Source organism: Mesocricetus auratus, unplaced genomic scaffold (assembly GCF_017639785.1).
Source record: "Mesocricetus auratus isolate SY011 unplaced genomic scaffold, BCM_Maur_2.0 Super-Scaffold_100014, whole genome shotgun sequence".
Taxonomy (NCBI): domain Eukaryota; kingdom Metazoa; phylum Chordata; class Mammalia; order Rodentia; family Cricetidae; genus Mesocricetus; species Mesocricetus auratus.
In genome coordinates, this window is record NW_024429197.1 from 33,531,543 (window position 1) to 33,556,406 (window position 24,864).

General features: G+C 40.8%; 1 long non-coding RNA gene across 1 annotated transcript; it reads right to left on the bottom strand.

Moving 5' to 3' along the window:
• Positions 1-1,326: 1,326 nt before the first annotated feature.
• LOC121143887 lies at positions 1,327-8,657 on the bottom strand. The gene is made up of 3 exons (XR_005881179.1): positions 8,351-8,657; positions 3,263-3,432; positions 1,327-1,511 (listed from the first exon to the last, which is right to left on the bottom strand). It is a non-coding gene; the product is annotated as an uncharacterized LOC121143887 (long non-coding RNA).
• Between the last annotated feature and the right edge of the window lie 16,207 nt (positions 8,658-24,864).

The following is a 24,864-nucleotide window of genomic DNA, read 5'->3' on the forward strand; positions in this document are numbered from 1 at the left end:
TGGGTATATACTTGAAGAATTCTACAGGTGTATACCACAGATACACCTGTACATCTGTGTTTGTTACTTCACTATTCCCCATGATCAGGAAATTGAACCAACCAAAATATTAGTTAAAAGATGAATGGATAACAAAAATGTGATACATATATAAAATGGAATTTTATGTAGCCAAAGAGAAAAATAAAATCATGACATTTGCAGGAAAATGATTGAAACTAAAAGTCACCATGTTAAGTGTAATAAATCAGACTTAGAAAGACAAATGTTTCATCTTCCTCTCATTATGTGGAACTTAGACTTAAACTTTATTATGTATGATACACATGTATATATGTACGTACTTATACATATGTATTATTCATAGACATGAGTATATATGTATGTATTTATGTGTGTGTGTGTGTGTTTTAGGTCATGGTCCCAGCTAGGGGATCACCAGAGAGGAAGAAGAGATCTTAAGAGAGGCAGGAAATAAGGTAATGTCATTCATGTGATTAGAAAACAGAATGGAGGAATAAATGGAGAAGGAATAGGTGCAGACTAAAATGGAAGAAGGACATGGGGAGGACAGCAGGAAGGAATGAATGACATCTATGCATGAAGATGTCATGATGAAACTCAATGCAGTTTCTCACCGTTTTATGTGGATGACTCTTTCGGTGGGTTTTGGCAGGCTAGTTCAAACACATGCATTCTGCCAGGAGACTGACTGACTGGAAAGTCTCAGATGGCCTTACTTGCATATCTAGCATTTTGGCACCAGCTGTCAGCTAAGAACAAGTTAATTTTTCTCAATTTGGGGAAATTGTGCCTCCGCAAGAATTTGGCAATGTGTAAATAGTTTTGATTGTCACAGCTTTGTAGAGGTTATTGCATCCAATAACTAGAGGTCAGGTATGTTTATGAGCATGCCATAATACACAGATCAGTGTCCCTCAGCAGTAGGGCACCTAGCCTAAAATGTCCATAGTGCTGAGAAGCCCAGGGACAAGTGAGCTTGCATGAGATACCTTCTTTGATCTTTACAATGACTATAACAGATGAGTGACACCCTCATTATCTATAAGTGAGAGAGAGCCACTGTGAGGCAGTAAGTAGCCAACAGGACTACACAGTGGTAAAGGGAGGAGTTGGGTCTAAATTTGCACACGTACATGGACTTTTAAATATCACAGCGGAGCTATGCATTCCACTTAGAATGCTCACCTTCATAGCAGATCTGGTTTTCTAAACACTAAAACCACACCCAGGCAATAGTCTAAAGTTTCCACAATCGTTTCCTTAGACAAATTCCCAAGAAACAAAGCCCAGAGCACGGATTCTGTGCAGATGCTTTATGGAGGAGGTACAATCCTGTGGAGGCAAAACGGAGCAGAAGGGAAAGCAATGTCGAGGAGAACGGGAAGCAGTCAGTGCAAGGTGAGTTGCTCTAGCGGGGACATCTGCCATGATGGGCAGACCTTTCCTAACTGGCTGCTGCAGTGGACAGTCATCTTCGAGTTAGACTTCTGGAAGGAAGAAGGAAGAAAAAAGATTGTGAGTTTCACTGTGCAGTGCTTACCTTCCTGAGATCCACCTGCTGACAATCCAGGGCTCTATCACCTGGTTACTGTAGCAGGGACTTTGGAAGCCACACATCAGCCAAAACTTGATCTTCATAGTCTAAGAGTACTGTGGCTTTGGTGGGGGATTCAAGAAAGTGCTAAGCATTGCGCTTCTTGGCCTTCTGCAGCTACCCAACTACTTCAGCACTGAATTCATTGATTTGACATAGTTAACAGGTTTCCTCACAATTAATTGTCATTCACAGATAGAATTTCTTAGATAAGGGGTAAATGCTAAAAATCAAAGCCTCTTATTATGAGAAGGCTGAAGATCAGAAGAGAGACTGATGCCAAGGTGTAGTGGCGCACACCTAATATCCCAACACGGGAGGCTAGCGAATCACACAGTAAGTATTGGGCTTCACCGTGAGTTCAAATCAAGTTTGAGGGTGTGGGGGAAGGCACGGTGCTCACCTGCTCTGCCTCAAGACCCTGGTACCAATATTTGAGGAAAACAAGCTCCTCTTTATCTCCAGAGTCACCTGTTCCCCAGAAGCAATGGCTCCAGACTTTTCAAATCTCACTCATGTGAAGATATTCCACATTATCTCAAGAATCGATTGCCCAGACCCTTGTTAAAATAGCACTTCAAATGGGTTTCCAGGAAACAAACATGATAATTCAGTTGCAAGAGTGCATCAGCGAGAACAGGACTGGCCTGTGCCCCATCAGGTCACTGCACTCCTAATAAGCTAGCTAGGGACCACATTTTGCTAGTTGGCAGGCACAGAGCACCATTGCCTCATACTGTCCATTAAAGCTCTTCAGATTTGTTTCACACGCTGTAACAAAGGCTTCTCTCCCCATTCCGCCAGCCCCTTGATTGCTTGGACTCAACTCACACATTTGACTTCATTTAATTTATTCCGAGATGACACAATTCTGAGTGTTTACCACATGCACTACTGGGTCTGCCACGTGTGCACCACTGACTGTAGAAAACAAAATGCTGCTAGTTAGAGGGGTCAGCTGACTAGGTAATGTAAGCAAATGAAAGATGGTCAGGTAGGATCCAAATCTGTAAGGCAGGAACTCTGGTGAACTGGGAATTCAGAAGACAGCTTTTCTTAGCTTGGCCTAACTTCTGCCATGAAAAACTGAAGCCCAGAGTTGAGAGGCTTTCTGGCTTGAAAAAAAAAAGTTGGAAATCTGTATTTACTGGATGTACTCCTTTTAAATTCTGGCCCCTAATTCACAAAATTCTAATGTATACTATTGGCCAAAAAAAAAGAAAGACATCTGCAGTTGCAGTTTGGGTTCAGCCTGTGACAGGTTTCAAGTGTGCAAACTTCTCCTGTGGGGAAAGAGGACTTGCTCAGCACTGGTTTTAATTGAGACAAAAATGTAGAATGACTTGTGTTATCTTGGATTTAAAATCATAACATTTATTTTCAATACTCCCCTGTTAATCACAGGCTTGAGCCTCTTAAAACCAAAAAAATCTTCAGGGTTATACTGCTTAGTCTCTTTGTTTTACAGAGAAGGAACAGAAATAAGAAGGCACTTGATTTTAAATAAATTTCCAAGAGAACAAATTTAAAGACTCAGATTCCTAGATATGGAAAGAGTCACACTGGCCCACTAGTTCAGGGTTTTTCAACACGAGCACTGCTGCTGTTGTAGAATAAGTCTTGTTAGGGGTGTGTGGTTTTTACCTTTCTCACCACTGTAACCAAACACCCAACAAGAAGCTGCTTGAGACAGGAAAGGTTTGCTGGGCTCACAGTCTGAAGGGTTCCAATCCATCACGGTCAGGACAGCATGGAGGCAGGTAAGTCCATGGTCGCAGCAGCAGGTCGCTGGGTCTCCTCATTCTTTTAGGTTTCTGTAGGAAGAGATGCAGACAAGAGGCAATGCTGGAGCTCAGCTGGCTTCGTCGTTTTCCCTTCTCATGGTCTAAGATGCTAACCCCAGTTTGCAGGTTGCTGCTGCCCACATGAAGGAGACATTTTCTCTGCTTAGCCTACCCTCTGGAGAGGCTCTGGCAGACACATCCCAAGGTGGGTGTCACTAGTACCAGGTCAAAATGACAGTTAAAATTAACCATACATGTTGGCTGTTGGACACAGTGTGGGATGTTCAGACACATCTCTGGTTTCTATACCCTAGATGCCTGTACTCAGCCCTGTAGTCACAAGTGCCCCTAAAGGACAAAATCACCATTGCCCTTGGAAACTGGCTTTATCTAGTCCCTTCATGTGATAGATTAGGAAAAATAGAATCAGAAAATTGAAGAATTCCCTACCCCAAGAACACCAAAGAACAGAATTATTGGCATGGGTAAGGCCAAGGCTCAAGTCCCTTAATTCTTAGTACAATGATCTCTTTACCAAGTCTGAGTGTCTTTTTTATTACTAACTTTATTTATATTCATTATTATTGTGTGTATATATGGTGTGTGTGTGTGTGTGTGTGCGCGTGCGCGTGTGTGTTGTGTATGTTAGTGCAGGGGTGGGCTTGCATATGGAGATCAGAGAACACACTGCAAGAGTCAATTCTCAACTTCTCTCTTGCAAATTCTAGGAATCAAACCCAGCCACTGGGCTTGCCTAGCAAATACTTTTACCCATGGAGCCATCTCCCCAGCCCTCTAGCCTAAAGATCTTAAACATGAGTCTTTAAATGACTGATCTGTGTAAAAGTGTATGATTCATCTGAAAAGACTGCATGGTCAATGACAAGAGACACAGAGCCTAAGACTGACATGATGGGGAAGTCCTGTGTATATGTCAATAAAGCATTGTTGGCCAATAGGGAAGCAAGATAGGTGGGACTAGGAGTCCAGGAGGACTCTGGGTAGGAGAAACACAGGGAGTCATCATGTAGCCTGCCATAAAAGTAAGATGTCTGTCTGGTAAGAGAAATACTTAGATGGGTTAAATACTTAAGTCAGAGCCAGCCAGTAAGAAACAAGCAAGGCCAACAGCTTCACAATTAATACAGTGTCTTATGTGTTATTTGGGGACTACAACACAGCAGAGCCCAGGTGACTGGTGGGGAAAAACCAAAGTTGCTGGCAAGGAAAAGGCTTCTCTCTACACTGACAGAGTAGGAATCAGGTCTGAGCTCACCTACTTACTAATTATGTGCCACTGACTAAGTAAACCTTCCAAGGATTTATCACTTTACTTGAAAATTAGATTGTAAAAACTATATAATGCTTACCACATAATAGTAAATTGTCATGCTGTTACTATTATTGCTATTATAATTAATGGTACCTGGTATCAATAAACTAGATCTCAAATGATTATCTGGTCTGTTTGTTTTTAAAACCTATGAGCACAGAATGATTTTTATAAGTTCAAATTATAAAACTTAACACTATTGTTGTGACATGAAAACTTTGTACAATTCAAAGATCAGTATCTGTAAGTAATGTTTCATTGGAACACAAGCCATATAAATATATAGAATCTATGACTGCTTCATGCTGTAATATAATTGAATGGTTTGCAACAGACATTAGGTGGTGTGTGGAGATTGATACACTATTTATTCCTTGTGGGGAAAGACATTTATCCTTTAACTAGACCTTCGGTCTCTGTGAAGAAAAAGGATTCAAATTTGCACAGTGACCTCTGGTGTGGGGGAGGTAACATAGCAAATTAATTCTTTATTTCTGATGCCACTTGAGTACTTGTAGCCATTGTATTTAAGATATTTCCCAGGGTCTGTATACACTGAGGCTTTTCAAAAAACATAGGCTCCTGAGTCATCCAAGGGACATGAAAACCTTTACTTTTTATAGACATCCTTTTTTAAATAAATCTCATTGTAAAATTGGTTCTTAGAGGTGTTCTTTCAATATCTGGAATATTTATCAAAAAGAAAGGAAATGGCTTGCTCAGTGTTAAGCCAACTGCATATTTTAAGTGTTCCATGATTTGGACAGGACAATAAAGAGGGATATCCTGGAAAGGGAAAAACAGATAAGAGCTGGCTGCCAAGATTAAAATTTAAGGGATGTTGTCATGGCACTGTTTTTTAATACCTTGAGCATCTTGGTTATCATTTAATCCTACTGTTGTCCAAAAGTTTAAATGATCTGATACCTGCTTACAACCTTCACTTTATCAACAGTTAGATGTGGCCTTCTATAATTAATTTTCAAGTCAAAGCAATTCATATAGTGACTGTCAAACACATTCCCTGGGCATCAGAAGTATAAGGATAAACATTGTCTTCTTAGTAGCTCTGATTCAGTCATTAAAGCTCTTGAGTAAACTCCTCCTTTGACCATAAAAGTGAGTCATTAGATGAAATATCCCACCCAGTTTAAGAAAATTATATTGAGGGCCTTTGCCTATACATACTCTATTCCAATTACCCATATACAGAGTACTTCCACTGTGATTATTCCATTCTAAAGTACATGTACTCTCTGCCCTTTGAAGTAGCTCATGAGATCACTGCTATGCAGAAGGAAACCCACCAAGTTTTCCTGAATGAGGAAGAACAGACTTCACAAGAGAAGCAACAATAGGCAAATTAAAAAAGATGAACTCATTGGTGACGGGGTAGGTTGGGGATGGCATAAAGCCAGACCCAAACAAATTAGGAGTTACAGATGAAGACCGAGCCCAGTCAAGTCAGTATTTTTCCCAGTGGAACCCTAATTCAAAAGCCAGTCCTAAAGGGATGGACAATTCTCAGTAAAATATTGATTCATATTGATTATCTGATGGGCAACAATGAGGTAAGAATGTCTTTTACTGTAGCCTGTGCCACATGTAAACTGAAAAGATTCATTCAGAAGGAGGTGGCAGAAATGAGGCCCACAGTTCCCAAAGGGAAAGGCCTTATGAGTACTCAGCCAGCTGCTGTATCTTAGAAATTTACTCTCAATCGTCAGGACTTTTGCTATTTGGGATTATTCTCAGTTCTCATGCATTTATGGCAGAGGAACTTTGTGTGGCTTGTCAGTTCTGAGGGGTGGGGATCTTGGCATCAAAGAGACGATAGAGTCAGTCACAGAGATGGGGAGGATGAGGAGGCAATGTAAGGGGAAGCAGAGCACGTATGACAGCCTGGAGTACTTGGATCCCTCTAGAGATCCCTCCCTCCCCTTCCTTGTCCTCTAAGTTGCCATCTGCACATGTGTCTATAATGACAATGAGAGCCCCATCACCTCTCATGAGCAGTTTGGCAACAGAAGCAGGATTCACACCCACTGTTTAATGCTTTTTGGGTTAAGCCTAAGTAAATCCCAAACTGTCAGTCCCACTGCAGGAAGAACAGGACTGAGTTAGACCCGACTTCCTCAGGAAGGATCCCTCAACATTCAGACCCTTGAGGAAGTCAAATTGTGGATGCCTCTGGGCCTGATGCAATAACTGCCTCTTCTGCATGCCCCATCATACATGTCTTAGATTCTGAAGGCCTGTCCCACTGTGCCTAGTTTAAAGTACACCTGGACATTGCTAGTGGACCCTCCAGTTCACTTCTCATGACACTCTGGTTTCACTAAATTTCCTGGCCTGCTGTGCCAAACCTCCCCTTTCTCCCCACCCTCCCACACCTAGCCTCCAACCCACTCCTAGCTGCAGTGTGCTTGGGGAAAATTCAATCCATATGTTTCCTCTTGTTTCTTCAGAACGCATCCAGCCATTGTTTAAAGAGGGAGGCAACAGCCAAGAAGAGCCATGGGAGGCCTCTCTTGGCCTTCCAGCCCTTCATTAGGGAGCAGGGAAAAGAGGACTCTGCCAAGAGCAAACCTGAAACATTTCTTTGGGTTCAGTTCAATGCCTGCACATCACGTTCACGCACAAACATGACCCCAGGACTGTGGATGGGAAGCATTCATTTTTCTAAGACTCTCATGGAGGAGGAAGTGGTAAGGTAACATCACCATGGCCTACCTTGGCGATGTCCACTGAGAAGCAATTTACAGGAAGCTGTTCTCCATAGCAACCTATGCCAGCTCTGATAGTAGAAATGCTAGCAAATACCAACACCCACAAATTGAAATCAATGTTTCAGCTCTGTCTCAATCATAGAAGACAGAGGCCATGGAACCTGCCCAAGGTCAACGAGATGACTGGGGTTTCAAGTAGAAACAAGGACTTCTGATTTTCCACCCACAGCTTTGACCCCTGTGTCAAGACCTTCCATCTAGACCTTACACAGATGCTAAGTGCCTGGTGTAGACTTCCTGGCTTGTTCTAGGCCAGTCCTTTGAAGAGACTTCTTTATCTACTCTGGAAACATCTTGGCAGTTGAAAACCCAAGATCCCATGACTCAAATACAACTAGGAAAGCTTGAATGTTATATATCACACCAGGGTTTCAAAAAGCAGTGGTAAAAATCATAGTGAAAATTCAATTTATATTACTATATAATTTCATTACATGAAAAGTTTCTAGAAAGCAAGGTCCTTGTGAGTCTTTTTAAATTATATGTTTCTATCACAAACTCCTTTGACACCTTACGAAGCACATGTCCTCTGTAGTGCTAGGAGTTCTATGAAAACCAACAATATCCACATATTAGTTTTTTCTCCATTGCCCTAAGAAAACATCATGGCCAAGGCAAATTTGAAGAAGGAACAGCTAAGTTTGGCTTATGGCTCCAGAAGGGTAAAAGTCATCATGGCAAAGTAGAAGCCTGGTGGCTAGAACAAAGAGCCAAGAGTTCACATCTTCAAATGGGAAGTATAAAGCAAAGAGAAAAAAAAAGGAAATGGATTCATACTCTGAAAGCCTGCCCCTAATGACATTCCCCATAGTCCACTGTCACCTACCTTTGTGCCATACTCCCCAGACACCCTCTCAGCCTTAACCCACCATGATGTTAAGGAAAACCTTCAGGTAGCAGGAAGGCTACAGAGCTGAGACAGAGTGTAACACCAGGGTGACTGAGGGCAACAGAGGCCATGATGCTAGAGGCTGTGCAGTAGTTGGGAGACAGGAGTGTGGAAAAGACAGAGGCTGACATCATAGCACAATAAGCCCTCAAGGTTACACTGGCTATAGAGCACGGTGACTTCAAAGTCAAGCTATGTAAACCCAAGTTCAAAATTCCACACTGCTAATTGGAGACATTGTTTAACTTTTGACAGTTAACTGTTCTAAGATCTCCACCCATAAAATGATGATCTGCATAAACACTTCCAAGGACAACCTGAGATCATAATAGGCTTGAAGTGTCTCACTCACAATGGCCAACATGCAGAAAATTCCATTTCCTACCCATGAGATGAAACCAACAAAGGCAGGTTGTTGGTCTGATTTTAGCTTGTCTGTTTTGACACCAGATGCTAATTTTCTCTTGAGAACAGTATGTGGAAATCAAAATCACAAAAGCATTAAGTCCACAGGCTTGGCACCACTGAATAGCTCAAAGGGAAAACTCCTCATCTCAGCCAAGAAGCCTGGCTCCACTCTGTTTACATGTACCTTGCCTTGGGTACAAGTGAAGCAAACACAGGTATCAAGATATCATGGAGGTGGTGGACATTGGTCTCTTAGTGTGCTAGTATGTGTGTACAGCTGCAGTCAATTATCCAAACCCGGAATTGTTTTGTTCTTTTGTTCCTGGAGAAAGAAGAATGGATGATGGGTTTTCCTCTTTCATCTTTCAGTATTTTTGTTTTATTTTTATTTCTCATCATAATATTTAGATAGTATTTGTAGAAGGGAACGCAATCATAATAAAGTGGTAATCACACAAAGAGTTCTAAGGCACAGTCACCCAAACCTCCACCTCAGAAATGCTTCATGCAGGCAGCAGGCAGCAGGCGAGGGCATGGGAAAGTGTGCTTACAAGAAGTGGGAAGTGAGCTGTGCCAGTCAGTATCTCTTCCAAAACTCTCCATGTGTCAGATATGGCAAAATAAAACACCCTGAGAAACAGTCAGATGTCCTGGATCCTTCCCAGGGCTGGACCATGCTAAGGCTGCAAGGTGACTGAAAGCAAGGACACACAGCCAAGAGCAAAAATCTCAGTTCATTGCTGTGTAAGGTAACATAAGCCTGTAATCCTAGCATCCAGGAGGCTGATGCAGGAGGAGCACAGCCTCAAGTACCTAATGAGACCATGTCTTAAATAATAATAAAGAAAAGTCTCAGCTAAGGAAGGTAAATATGATGATGATGCAAAGTTTTAAAGTAAAAGATTAATTGTAAAACCTCATGGTGCACAAAATATCAAAAGTGAAGCACACTGCTCTGAGTTTATATGTGCAACTGGCTGTGTCCAGAAAGTGCATTTGCTTGTAGTCACAGACCACTTCTGGCTCTTACACGTTTTAAACCCTTCTTAGACATTGATCTCTGAGACTTGTGAGATGTGTGATGTAAATATTCATTTATAGCTGAGAACCCCACAGTCTTATTCTCTGCTCCTTGGCCAATTGTGGGTCTCTGTGTTAACTGTCATCTACTACAAAAAGGTGCTTCTTTGAAGAGGGCTGAGAGGGGCCTTAACTTAGACTCATTAGGAATGACTTTAATACTATGTCAACTAGCAGAACAATAGCAATAGATTTTCTACCAAGGTTTGTTATTTAACTGTAGGTTCTTGGCCGCAGTAATGGTGCCAGGCATGGGCTTTATCTTGTGGAGTAGGATTTAAATCCAATCAGAATGTGGCTGGTTACTCCTGTGGCATTCATGCTGCCACTATACCAGAAGTGCCTTGCAGACTTGGTTATTATTGTAGTTCTCTGGGTCCACAACTGTGAAATATTGATTATTACTTTGGTCCTTTGTTATCATAATAGAACCTCCTAGCAATTTGATATCTACCCAGCATGGATGAAACTTCCAGGTCAGTACCGACTTGACTTCTCCACATTCTATAACTAAAGTATACAGTGTCTTTGGCAGTGAGTTCTTAATCATCAAGTTTTGGGAGACATCCAAGGTACTGGAAAGAGTCTGTAACATTTGGGAGTATATGGGCCCTCAGTGGTCAACTAAAACCATTCCTGGAACTTGTTTTTCACTTGTAAGCCTGCTGTGTCTAGTAGAGACATTATTGCTCTGTTACAGGGTACCTGCATTTAAGCTCTTTTTATATATGTTAATCTATATGTTTAGGGAAGCTTCTACAATAATAAGTGTCCTTTTTTGAAAAGTCTTCAATGTTAGTTACCCTTCCTCATATTCCCTTCTCAACCATGCTTTCCCATGTCCCACACCAATCTATTCCTTCCTGTCCTATTGTTCATACTTAACCCTTTATGCCACTATATGCCCAAGATCTATACAAGCTCAAAGCAGACAAAATCCCTGTGTGGAGATAGGAGGCAAGCATAAAGTACCACCACAGCTGAAGAGCTACTGGTAATTGATGGATGTGGGAAAGGGGGAATCAGTCTTCTCTTAAGAATGTGGCCCCTGATAGGCTGACCACACTCCCAGGTGTGTATGAGAAGCACCAACTATACTTCATGAACTTTTTTCTTTGTGAAAAAAAATAAAGTTGGGTGAGAGAGAAGGGGATTTTTATTTGGGGGGAGTTGAGGGAGGGGTTAAATATGATCAAAGTACACTGAAATCCTCACCTTGTGCTACAATAGCAAATGGCCTGGCAAGACATGTCCACTAGTGCAATAATGACAGGAATGTCTTGGGAGTAATTATCCACTTTCTGATTAGACTGAAAGCCCATTCAACAAGATAAAAACCCATATCTGGCACCACTATCTATCCAAGAATGTATGGTTAGAGAGATAATAAACCTACTACTATTATTCTGATAAATGTCTGTAGAATTAAACCAACTCCTAATGGCTAATCATTAGCCCCATAGATTAAGGAATCTCAAACAGAAGCTTCTGTCTTCAGTTGATGACAATCAACACAGAGAACACTTGGCCAAGGCACAGAGACTAAGAGACTGAAGAATGGCCAGTCATAAAGTATATACCACATACATGCCTCCACCAGAGGCTCGAGGATCATTGCAAAAAAATGGGCCAGAAAGAGTGTAAGAGCCAGAGGCAGTGAGTGACCACAAGGAAACAATATCTTCTGGAAACACCAGGGCAACTGCACATATGACTCAGAACAGTTGTGACACCATGCATGAGACCTGTACAGGTCCAACCAAGCCAGACCAAATCCCAGAACGGAGAGACAAATTGAACACAACCCCTAGCCAAGGAGCTATCAGCAGTTTTTAGCTGCTATGAAAAGAAGGATCAAGTTTTGGCTAAGAGCACATCCCCAAGTAAGTGGACCATACCCCGGTGGAAGGGCACACACTGAAGAATATTTGGGCATCACAAATTGGCCTTGATGGAGGGGGGAAGAGAGAAAGTTGGGTGTAAATCTATAAGAGAGGGAGAGGAAATGCGAAGACAATGAAAACATGTTGTATGAAATTCTCAAAGAACTAATAAAAATAGCAAGACTGACATGCTAATCATCAGTTAAATAAGCACTAAGATTGCATAACACTTTAGGAAAGTCAGTACCACTGAGAAAAGTAATAATGATACTTTAGTCATAAAGCAAGGCTAGCACTGAATCTAGAAAACAATAGATGGAGTAAATAAAGAAAAATAAGTAGGAAGTAAAAGCTGTATGGAACAAAAATATGAAAACTGTACATATTTCAAATACATTATTTAAATGCAAACATGACTGATCATCTTTTAAAAGAAAATCCCTTGCTTTGAAATTTGGGAATAAGATCGAGAGTCACGAAATATTCATTTCCTTTGACCCACCTCTTGGTCTAATCAGCGCAATAACCCACTTATGAGGTCATAGTCAAATATGCCACTAAATACACCAAAGATTATACTTACAGGAATTTGTTATAAGTACAGCCAAAATGTGGGAAAGAGTCGATTGTAATAGAGAAAAATCTTAAATAAGTCTCAAAGGAACACTATCTAGTAATTTAAAACAACGATTATGATGCCCAAGCAATTAAAATGATTAATGGACTATTTAAGGTGAAAAATAGGATACAGTTTATGCACCACACCCAAGAGCAGCAATAATTAGTGGCCACATTGAATACATTCATGAGTAAGAAGTAGACAATAGTTTTGTTGTAGAAATAGACCAATAAAGGCATATTTTAATTAGCTGAAATAAATAAATAAGAACACAAAGTTTTGTGGGTATGGGATAGGGGAGGGGGCTGGGAGGAGGTTAGTAGGGTGAATATAGTCAAACTACAAGGTATGAAGTGCTCAAAGATTCACTAAAACATAAAAAAAGAATTGTCTTGCGGTTTTGAAAATAATTAAATTAAGTGGAAAAATATATGCACCATACTAACAATCAAACAGTTATGTACAAACTGCATACTGAAGATAAAAGTAAACATTTCAAAATTCCCATAATTTAAATTTTAAATGGAAATTCTTGTTCTTTCCTTCCTTGTTTCCACTTTTCTTTCTTCCTTCCTTGCTTTCTTCTCTTCCTTTTCCTCTTACTTCCTTTTTCCTTCCTTCCTCCCTGTCTTTTTTTCCTTGGTTTTAGGAATTGTGTTGCATACTTTATTTTCCAAGGTCTAGACGTAGCTGGAGTGAGGGATAGGAAGAAAGGTAAGCCAGAAGCGAGAGATGGGGAGAGACAGCCCAATCTTCCTCCCCCTACTAATCTCCTGACAGCCACTTCCATTGACTAAACACAGCTGAACACCATAGGAAAAAAACACAGGCTCTGAAAGTCATCCTCGAGGATCACAGAGGGTGTGAGGAAAAGGAGAAGACTGAATCTGAAAGGAGAGCAGAAAATGTCTTAAAGTCATTGGTATTTTATTCCTAGCATGGAAAAATGCATATAGAAAATAAATTGATAGGAGCCTTGGGAATGCAGTAGGTAGTGCCTCGTTTCCTAACAGTAAATTGAAATCAAACCAAAACTTATTTCCTTCAGTAGTCAAATGCAGTTTAAATAAAATGCAAACGTGAAATAGTGATGACACAGCATCCTAGGTAATGTCTGTGCCCAATACCAAACAAGGTGCCCAGGGCACACATCTTCAAAAACATTTACTCAAGGAACAAACAAATACTGTAGGAAATACAGAAGTTGAAAGCAGCTAGATTATACAAAGAAAGCAATACTGACCACTTAGCCATCTCAAATATTTCACAAGTATTAGCTCCATAAATGTAAGTCCTGTAAAGTAGCTATTACCTTTATACTCATTTTACAGATATGCTAAGTGGGTCAGGGGGGATAGGCAAACAGTTTGAAATTACATAGCTAGTGAACACTTTGATTTTTGAGCAAACAGCTCCACTTGCAAAGCACAGGCTCTTAGTTGCTACGTCCTTTGGGAAGATACATGGCAGTCAATATAGAATTAGAATTGATCCTATAGAAGAATAATTAGTGATGGGGATGGGGGTGAAAGGGAAAAAAACTAGTTAAAATCACTCAAGGTCAAGCAATGCCCCAGGGAAAACCAAAGACATACTTTAAAGGACATTCTCATAGAAAGATGGCTAGAACTCAGTCATAGGTGTGTTGAATGGAGTCATGACTATAACCAAGAAATAAACAGATCAAGTTCTAATGAATTGTCTCATAGTCTTTAAGTAACACATGAAGAAAATCTCTCTCTCTCTCTCTCTCTCTCTCTCTCTCTCTCTCTCTCGTGTGTGTGTGTGTGTGTGTGTGTGTGTTCATTTAGCATGGTTTCTTGCAATCAAGTGTGTTTGAGACGTGTTCTCAGTGAGAACCTCTTGGGCACTGAGTTAGTGGTGGTATTTAGGTTTCCTGTCCCCAGGATCACTAGGGTACTTCAAATCCAGGACAGGATGTTAAGTGTGGTTACCTACAATAAGTCCTCTGCCAGCTCTGGATGGACCTGTGGTTTGGATAGCTTTCCTGCTATTTCATCATGTTCTTTTACAGGTGGCTGGGAGACCCTGTAATAGCTCAACCAAGCCACTCCACTCTCGACTTGCCTCAGTTTCCTTGGATAATAAATTAGGCTGCAACAGTTTGTAGAACAGCTCTTGCCAAAGTCCGGGGACAAGTTATCACCTAGAGCAGCAAATCTGAATGTAGAATGGACCGCTATGGATACACGAACAAAAGGTAAATATTTCAGGTTCTCATAAATGGGGTAATTAGTAACTTCCACATGTTGTTGGGTTAGGGAAAGTTGAGAATCAAAGAAAATCAAAAACCCGTGGAAATATGAGTGATCTACTCATAGCAAAACACACTCATGTACCCACACATAACCAAAGAGAGAGAAACACACATAACCATGCATACTCCCACCCCGTACACACACACTTGTTTCCTCTACTAAGAAACAGACTAAATAAAAATATGTACAATCTTGTAAGGCATACTTGAATAATTTAGTTTTTATCTATTTGGGTTTTTTCATTTTTTATTTTAATACTTTTCATTATTATTTTTACAAACACTCTTATTTACATATCAGTCCCCCCATTCCCTCACCCTCCCATCCTCCCATGTTTCCCACCAACCCCCAATCCACCCACCACCCACTCCCCAGGGATAGTGACACCCTCCACGGGGGATCATCAAAGTCCATCACATCATTTGGGGGAGGGTCCAGACCCTCCTTTCCATATCTAGGCTGCAATAGTATCCCTCCATAGGGAATGGGCTCCCCAAGTCCATTTGTGGTCTAGGAATAAACCCTGACTCCACTGTTAGAGGTTCCATAGACTCTCTTGACCTCCTAGCTGGCACCCACATTCAGAGGACTTGGTTTGGTTCAATGCTGATTCCCCCGCTTTATGACTAGGGTCTACATGCTCTCATTAGGTCAGGTCAACTGTTTCTGTGGGTATCTCCAGTTACATCTTGGTTCATTTGGTCCTCTCTCCTCCCTCTCCGCAACTGAGACTGGACTCAGTGCTCAGCTGTGGGTGCCTGATTCTGCTTCGATCAGCTACTGGGTCAAGGCTCTACTCATCAATCTTATTATAGGGGAAGGGCATTAAAGGCAGCCTCTCCACCGCTACCTACATTCTTAGTTGGGGTTATCCCTGCAGATCCCCTACCATTTCCTCTGTGTCAGACCTCTCTCCAAACTTATAGTGGCTCCCTTTATTAAGGCATCTCCTTTCTTGCCCTCTTCTATTCCTCCCATTTTTTATTTAAAATTTTATAAATGTTTAGCAATTGCCTTCTGTACCCTCAGGTACTCACTTAGCACTGTGTCTGTAATAGTGAAAATGCCAGAAGAAAGCATTTCTCCCCCAGCAAGTCTTTGTTTCAGTGAAGGAAACAAACATTAAATAAAACCAAGTGATCAATCAATCAATCAATCAATCCAAATTCTGGTAGCTGGCAAAAAGAAAATGAAGAGGCTCTTCTGAACAGCCTCTTGGACCTGTGGAAAAACCCATACATGTGATACAAATGTCATGTTTGCAATAACATCCGAACACTGAACAGGAGTTGGCTGGGAGAGAATGATAGGACCAATACTAGTAGAGCAGAAATCATGAAATAGAAATGTACTTGAAAAAGAAGAAGTCTATATGCCCTAAGAGCAGCGAGCAAGGATACCAGTGGGGATGGAGAGCTGGGAGGAAACAGATCATAAAGTACCAGTAGGGGATCTAGAGGTCTGAGCTTTATTTTAGCTGCACTGGGATTTACAGAAGATGTGCAAGGTGAGTCTTTGAGAGCACAAACAATAAAGTAGTTAGGAGACACTGCTCTGCACTGACCTCTGCAGCTACAATGATGTGGTAAGTAGGAGTAGCAGGTTATATTTTAGGGTGAAAAGCAAAGGCTTTGGTGACTCATTGGTGTCAAGAGTATGAGAAAGTCAAGGACAAGTGTCCAGAGCTTGTGTGGGGACAAAAAGGCTGCTTTTGTTTTTACTTATTTTATTATTACTTGTTTTTTTTTCTTTGAGAATATACTATAATTACTTCATTTCTCTGTTCCCTTTTCTCCTTCCAAACTTTCCCATCTACCCTGTCTTGCTCTCTTTCAAATTCATGGCTGCCTTTTTCATTAGTTGTTGCTAGTCTTGGAAATGTCATTTGATTGGGAAGGGCTGTTCACTGTGATTTGCTAGTTACTTTGAGGAGCTCACCCCCCTGACACAGAGAGAAAGCTTTATATGCAATGCAAGTGCTTAAGTTTCACACTGGACGTATGCACAAAGGACTACCGAATCAGAAAGAATGGGGCCTGTGGGTGTGCAGAGCTGGAGCTGACACCTATAAGACAAAGAACAAGCTATGAACCCTGGGAAGTGTAGTAATGATGGCAAGATACGCCCATTGGTGCAAAGGTGTCAGAATGTTATGGAAGTAACCAGTGGTTTTGTGAGTTAAGGCTCACTTTATATAAGGAAATGCATGCTTGGTACTGCAAATCAGAACTCAAACCCATGTTTGGGGAGCTTTCAGAGCCCAGGGGTAAGTCTACCATAGTTATTTTGCTCAATGGACGTACTATCAAACTGCCCTCTAAATTCATATCTGTGCACAAATACATTAGTGTGACTCTTGAACATCCTCAGAGAACTCTCTTTGCACAGTGAATGACAGTTGATGCAAAAATCTCCCAACTGGTAAAAGTATTTAGAATAAGAGACTGCGGAGTGCTCTCTGTGACAAAGGGCACATCTGCATCGCTCCCTTCTCCAAATCTCTGGGACTATGGCAGAAAACGGGGCTGGAAGGGTTGTAAGAGCGAGCAATAAGGGAGAACCTAAGTGAAACCGTGTCTTCTGGATATGACGCACCCACTGCTCTAGTGAACTCACAGTACATGTGGCTGCTTGCACAGAGTAATGCTGACCTATATGATGAGTCTCCATGCTTGTCTGAGGAACTATGGCTACTAGGGGAAGAAGAGTAAATTTTCTTAAAGACATGGTTCCTGGTAGGTCGACCACACTTCAGTGGATGAGTCTAACACACAGCAGTAAATGGGCAGCACAAATTGGAGTTGACAGGTTATTCGATGTGGAAAATAAGGAGGACAGGAAGCTGGAGGGGAAGTCTGGAGGTGAGAGTGGGTCTGGAAGCAGTGAAGGGGAGCAATTGAGGGTGAATATGACAGGTAATATGATGAGTAAAAAAAAAGCCCAGAACTCAAGATAAATCTCAAAATCCCATTATGTGATTTTCAGAATTCTCAAATAATTAATAAAAACATTTACTTTGAATAAACAACAAAAAGGAAAGGAAATGGAAGGAAGGTCTTCTAGGAAGAGGGTCAGAATTTAAGATGGGAAGATTTATGTGAAAGTAGCTACATCTGAATATGTTTACACTATTGTCAGCAGTCTGTCCAGCATCCTAAGGACACATATGGTCCCTCATTGGCTAGAGAAGAGTGAATTGACATCAGTTTCCCTACTTCTTCCTCATGTAACTAAGATGTGTATAGAACAACTAATCTTGTTTCTCAGGTTTACAAAAGAGAAATGATTTGTATGACTAGTCGCCTTTTGTCTTCGGCATTTTTTCCATTGTAGCCTTATGAGCTTGAAAATAACACTGGCTTGGAAAATCCCCATTCTGTCTTTGTCTCTGCCCCTCCCTCTGCCATTCACATAGGACCTAGTACAAGGAGGTGCTCAACAAAAGGTCACTAAACAATAAGAATCAGTATCATATTCACGGCAGGCCACACAGGTAAATAAAGCAAAGTCTTTGCCCTCAAGATAGTCACAGGCATAAATCTGAAGGAATAAAATTGCATGCATACATACTTGTTTGTTGTGTGATAAATGTGTCCAAATAAATGCATATAGTCCTTCCCTCCAATTCAGGAGTTAACAGACTGCAACCAAACCCACATGTTTTCCAATGTACATGCATTTGCAGGCTTGAAATCTCCAAAGCAGAAACCCAAGGGCACAAAAGCAGATTCAAGTATAGTCTGTGGAGTTCCTTGAAGTGACCCATAAATACTCGCCAAGCCTTTCCCCAGCCCTACACCGAGTCATAAATCCTCATTTCTTTTCAAGAACTTCTACATTAGATCAACGATGCAGGGTGATGTTTAAACCAGGCCATTTGGAATATTCGATTTTCAGGCAAAGTTTTAAGATTTTAATTTCCACTCTGCAAGCTGGCTCAGATTTTCCCTGTCCTGAAATAAATCAGGATTTCTGAGACATGAAAGCAGACTCCAAGCACAGAAAGGCTTTCTGAGCATTCAACCTGCTTGCACTACTCAGGCTAGTCATACTTACCTCTCACCTCATCCCAGCCTGGAGGAAAGGCCTGGAAAACTGGCAGCTAATGTGGTGAGAGAAAAATGCCCAGCACTCAAGATCAATCTGTCAAAAAGGGGCTGGAACCACTCATCAAGGTAGAGAGGAATAAACCCAAAGATGCTGTGAAACACTTGCTCAATCAATCTAAAATTAATTGGTCCCCTACTCCATCTCCCCTCCATTAAGCTTTCCCAGTGGCCATGTGCTCAAAGTGGGTAGCCAGCTCTCAGCAGTAGAATGGATGGTTTGTATGTGATGCTGACAGTATGTCACAACACAGAACATGTTTGAGCAGTCTTTGGATTTATTTAGCTGATTGCCTGGTTTAGAAAGGTAAAGCAGGAAAGAGACCTGTACCTGGCAACAGAGAGGAACTGAGTTCTCCACTCCATTATGCTCAATACAAGACTTTAGGGTAGTTTAGTCATCTCAATCAAACTGAATTTAATCTGGTAAAAGGGAGGGGGCATATCTTCTCGCTGAATTCCAAGGTAATGTGAACTTTGGGAATTGGACTAACTGTGCACAAACACAGGTAGGAAATTATCATCATAAAGGACACAATAAGAACTCTGTGAAGGTCACTGGGCAGTTTCCCCAAATGTCCTTTCTGTCTTCTTCATTTTAAAGAAATTAAAAAATTGAGCAGCTTGTGAGCACAGCTATTTAAGAAAGACAGTTAGCATTTGGCTTTCAAATAGGAAACCAACTGTACAATATGAAACAATATGGATAAACCTGGAGGACATTGTGCTAAGTGATAGAAGCCAGAGTGACGGGAGAATACTGTATGATGCCAGTTGCATAAGGCATAAAATAGACTTTAAGAAACCTCAGAGACTGGCACAGTGGCTGCAAGAATAGGCCATGGGGAACTGATTCTTGACTAGTGTAAAATCTCAACACATAAGATGAAAGATCTATTGTGCATCATCACTGAACTGGTTAGGTTTTGTTAACTTGACACAAACCTAGACATATCTGGGAAGGGGGAATCTTAACTGAGAAAATGTCTCCATAAGATTGCCCTGTAGGCAAGTTTGTGGGGGTACTGTGTTGATTAATGATCGAAATGGGAAGACCAGCTCACTGAGAGCAGTGACATCCCCAGGACAAGTGGTTCTTGTGACATCCTCAACAAGCAGCAGGTTGAGAAAGCCATTGGGAGCAAAGAAGTAAACATTCCCCCTCCATGGCTTCTACTCTTTTTCCTGCCTCAACTTCCCTCAGGGATTGAGTGTGACCTGAGAGTAGTAAGGGGACATAAACTCTTTCTTCCCCAAGTTGCTCTTGGCCATGATGTTTCATCACAGCAATAGAAAAATAACTAAGACAACTGCTCCCAACATTAACAATTTGGATTGTACATTAAAATTATTGTTGAGGGTATATCTTGTGTTAAGTATTCTTATTACAGTAAATAAAGTTTAAAAAAACAGAAGAAGGAAAAAGATGAGGGGAGATAGAAAAGAGCCAACTGGGAGATCTAATCAGTGGATCTACAGACAAAGCCAAGGCCTTCGCCCTGTGTAGAAAGATTGCTACCCTAATTCTGCATTAGCATCACTTCCTCATGACAAAATGTAATCACTCACAATGCCATTCCTAGTTAGCTTGCCTGTATTTGTTGACTGATGTTTGTCCACCTGTCAGTTGCTGACATACAGAAATCCTGGATGCAAATCGTATCCATTGCCTATCCACAGCTGTCAAGAAACCCACAATCTAGTTCAACACTGACAAAATGTGAAACATGGATAGTTCAGGTACTGACACATGCTGTGACTCACAACCATTCCCCAACTGCAGTATAGCCAAAGAGGAGAGAGCTGAAGGACTTTTTCTACTGTTGATACCACTCATTCACTCATTCACTGTCAGTCTCTCATTCACTATCCATAAAATCCAAATTGCCTTCAGCACTTAGTGCCAAGCAGGCTTTACCTTGGCTTAACAACCTCAAAAAAATGACACATAGGCAGGATGTTGGAGTAGGAGTAAATAAGAGGAGTCCAGAAGACAATATTTTCTTAGACATCTTAACCCCTTTGCTTATGGACTATACTAATAGTAGCAATAAATTATAATAACCTGAAATACAGAGTCACTACTATGCCAGGTGCTGTTTAAAATGTTTTAGCCATAGCAACTTATTTTTCACACCATACTGAAGAGATGAGCATTTATAATAACCTTTCTCTTACAGATGGTAAAACAGAGATCAAGAGGAGTTAGGGAACTTTCTCAAGACTTCACAACTGTTACGTACTAACGCTGAACTGGCACCTAGACCCGTCTCAATTATCAGTTTAAACTGAGCCAAGCCAGCCCACCTACACTCATTAGCAAGCTCAATGCTCTGTATTAAGTGACTCAAACATAAGGTATCTCAGTGTTTACCGTCTTCTGGGAAAGATAGACATATGCTCCAATACTACAGGCCAGTAGACAAGTGTCATCTTAGAGATAAATGAGATCTAAGCATGAGTGGCATGGACCAATTGGGACACATGAGTCTTACAAAGGAAGTGATTCATTCTGGAATGATGAATACAAGTTTGCCAGGCAAGAGAAAGAAGAGAAGAAATAAAACCCTCCTTAATACCAAGTTGCCATGTTCCCCTGGATGGCTGGGAATCTAGAAAGGTAGGAGAAGATGGAGGAAGATGAAGTGTAGGAGCAAAGTGAGTGAGACTGTGAGGTTTCCTTATCAGGCTAAGCAGTGAAGAGACACAGAAAGCTAAGGTTTCGTGTGATCCCTGGCCCAGAAAAGGCATACACTGAGGGACAATGGATCATGGGAGAAAACGAAAGGATCTTGCTAGGATATATAAAAGTGTCACTCCAGCAACATGGTGGATTTCGGGCTGCAAAGAGGGTGGACAAATTGAAAAGATGCACTTAAGAAATTTTCCAGGGTAACCCTGATGAACAAGGATGAGGACTGAAACTCAGAAGGTGGAAGATAAAGATTCAAGAGAAATTCCAGAATCCCAAGATTAACATGTTGTGTGGACTCACCTTAGCAAAGGGACCAACATGTAGCTTCACATTAATCATTCATAAGATAATGCGGTAGGATCACCCCTACAAAGCCAATTCATCTTGGCTCTACTGAATAAATCATAACTCGATTGAGAGGAAAGTTGCTATTTTTACCCCTTATATTTATATCCACAAACTCTGTCTTTCCATGAAGGATTTGAGGTGTCTGGAAAATCACCAAATGAAATGCAGCATCTGATGACAAGGGGCTTACTGAAGGAACTCTTGCAGCCATAAATCAGCCACTCCTGTCGAGGAGACAGGTTCAAGTTGAAGATAGCGAGAAACATCAGCTCCAGGCTCCAAGTTGCTCTCCCTCCCTTTATCCAGAGAAACAATGGTGCAGAATGCATCCAGCCATCTGGGCTGCCAGCTTGAGCCATTCTGTGGGAAAACGAAGATTGCTGAAACTGGCAATGAGTTTCAAATAGAGACTGCACACCCTTTCCTGGAGACACCTAACATTACATAAGACTTGTAAATAAGTCAAGATTGCCAAAGAGACAACATCTTAACCTTAAAATAGATGAAGCCCTAGGAAGATGAAGCTCTGAAGACATTTGTGGTGTGTTTGGACACCATGGTTGTTTTTGTTGTTTTTGTTTTATACAGCCTTAATCTCACACAACTCATCTTGGCTACAAATGAAGCTGGAAATGAGTGGACTCTATCTTACAGACAAAGGAGCTGAAATGCAGAGATGAATGTCACTTCCTGAAAGTTATTCTACTCAAGTCAAGAGAAGCTGATGTTAGAAATACAGAAAGCTCTCACATTTATAGTAGCTGCTGTGTGCTGGGCTATGCTACATCTGCATTTAATTCTGATGCCACCCTGTGGAGACACAACAATGAACATTAAAAGTTCTTATGAATTATTTTTTAAAAGAAGACTAATAAAAATATAAGCAAAATTTTTAAGTGTTCCTTTTAAAAACAAAAGAATTTAAAAATATATCATTGTCCTGAGGAAGAAGGGTTATATTAGTCTATGCTGATTTCTAAAAAGTAGATGTTTTAAGTCGCCAAAAAAAAGTTTTATATCTGTTAATGTATGAATTAACTTCCATGTTGGTAACCCTACACACTTAACATTAAAAAATGAAAATATTTTGAAACACTGGCTATTTGTGTCTCTATAGATTTACAGATTTATTTAAAAACACACAAACATATAATATCCCACAATAATAATTCAAATGTTCAAGCCAGGACATACCCACTAAGTGCTGAGTTTTAGATGACTTCAACAACCCTTCTGCTTCTAATGCTCTAGAACACTGGTTTCTACCAAGTAGGTCACTGTGAGCTAGTCTCCAGGTACTCACACAGTAAATCAGTATGGACAATTATCATGACAACTGATGTGATGACCTCAAAGATCTCATTGTCATTTATATTTTTTGTTTCTTTGTTTTTGCCTTTTTTTCTCCCTTTGTTGAGGTAGTCTCATTGTTTAGCTCAGGTAGGTAGGGAACTCAAGGCAAACTTCCTGCTTTAGCTAGCATCCCAAGTCCAGAGGCTATAGGTATGTATTACTTCCATATATGGCCTATCTTCCATTTGAATTTCTTTTAGGAAATAGAAATAGTTTTACTTTTGTGCATATTTAAAATCTCTCATTATCTTCTCTTTATCTTTTTTTTCTTATGAGAATTTAGTAGTCATTCACATACATATATATTCACATGCATGGACACACACACACACACACACACACACACATATATATATATATATATATATATATGAAGTATCCATTTTAAAGTTTAGATTACAGCAAAGATTTTCTTCTTTTTGTGAAATTTAGCTATTTGGCTATAATGTGACTCTGTATTCTTTTCTATGCATTTATTTGTTAAGTTGCCCTGGCTGAGGAGGGGATTGGCAAGTATTTCTTGCCACCACCACACCCATGACTATCTAATTCCATAGATATTATCTGTGTTCCATTTTCTATGGCTAGTGGGGTGGGAAGTTTCTTGGGTCTTTCTTCTATATGTTTCACTGGATGGCTTCAAGTTCTTAATCTTTTGAAGCCTGTCAATGAATATTTCACTTTAGACCCTACCTTTTCTGTCTCTACTAGAATTTCCATGTAGTTCTCTTTATGTCTTTTATTCCTTGGCTCATGTTGCTTGTGTTACTCCTTCCGTCCTTTAAATACAGTGGTTCAGTATCCTTGTCTGTCACATCCATCATGGCTGTGACTTCTGGGTTTATTTCCACTGGCTTTTTGTTTTCTTTCTTTTAAGTAATAGGTGGCATTTCTCTCTTTCATTGGTAACCTATACTGCATGCCAGACACTGGGAGATTAATTTTTGAATATCTGGATTTGTTATTTTCCTTTAAGGAGAATGAAATGTTATTTTGTTAGGAACTTCATCTGTGAACCATTCTGAGGCTTTCAAGACTTGAAATGGTAAAAGACTTCTTCAGCCTCTGCAGAATGCCCTGGGTCTTTAGTGAGGTCTCAGCAGTTCAGACACACAGAATTATTAGCCCTTATTGGTTCTAGAAATGGTCTGGCCTGCACATCCTTGGTGAGCTCTTCTCCAGACCCTCTTTGTTTGCTTGCTTCAGAGAGTCCTGTTCTAGACAGGCTGAAGACCTTGGTGGGCCCTTGCATCTTTCTGGGCTCACTCCTCTCTCCTCTGCTATTCTATTGAAGTTCATGCCACTCGGGCCTCCTGAGCTCCCATCCGATTCTGCAACCTCTGAAGGTGACAAGCTGTTTTTAGATTTCCTTTCCGTGGGCCATGTGCAGAAAGTATCTCAATACTGCAAGCTGAGTTTGCGGGAGGGCTAGCCCCTAGTTTAACTTTTCTCACAGAACAGTCTTGTGCAGGGACTAGAAACAAAGGTGCAATATGCATTATTCAGTTTTCCTTGTCAATGAAACGATCAGTTCTGTTATCTGTTACCAAATACAGATAATTTTAATATTTCAACAAAAGTCCATTAAGCAGATGCACACATTTGTTTACACATTAGTTTGACAAACAGCTCTGAAATGCATAATAGGTTTCTGGCATCGTGCCTCGACGAAAAACAAAG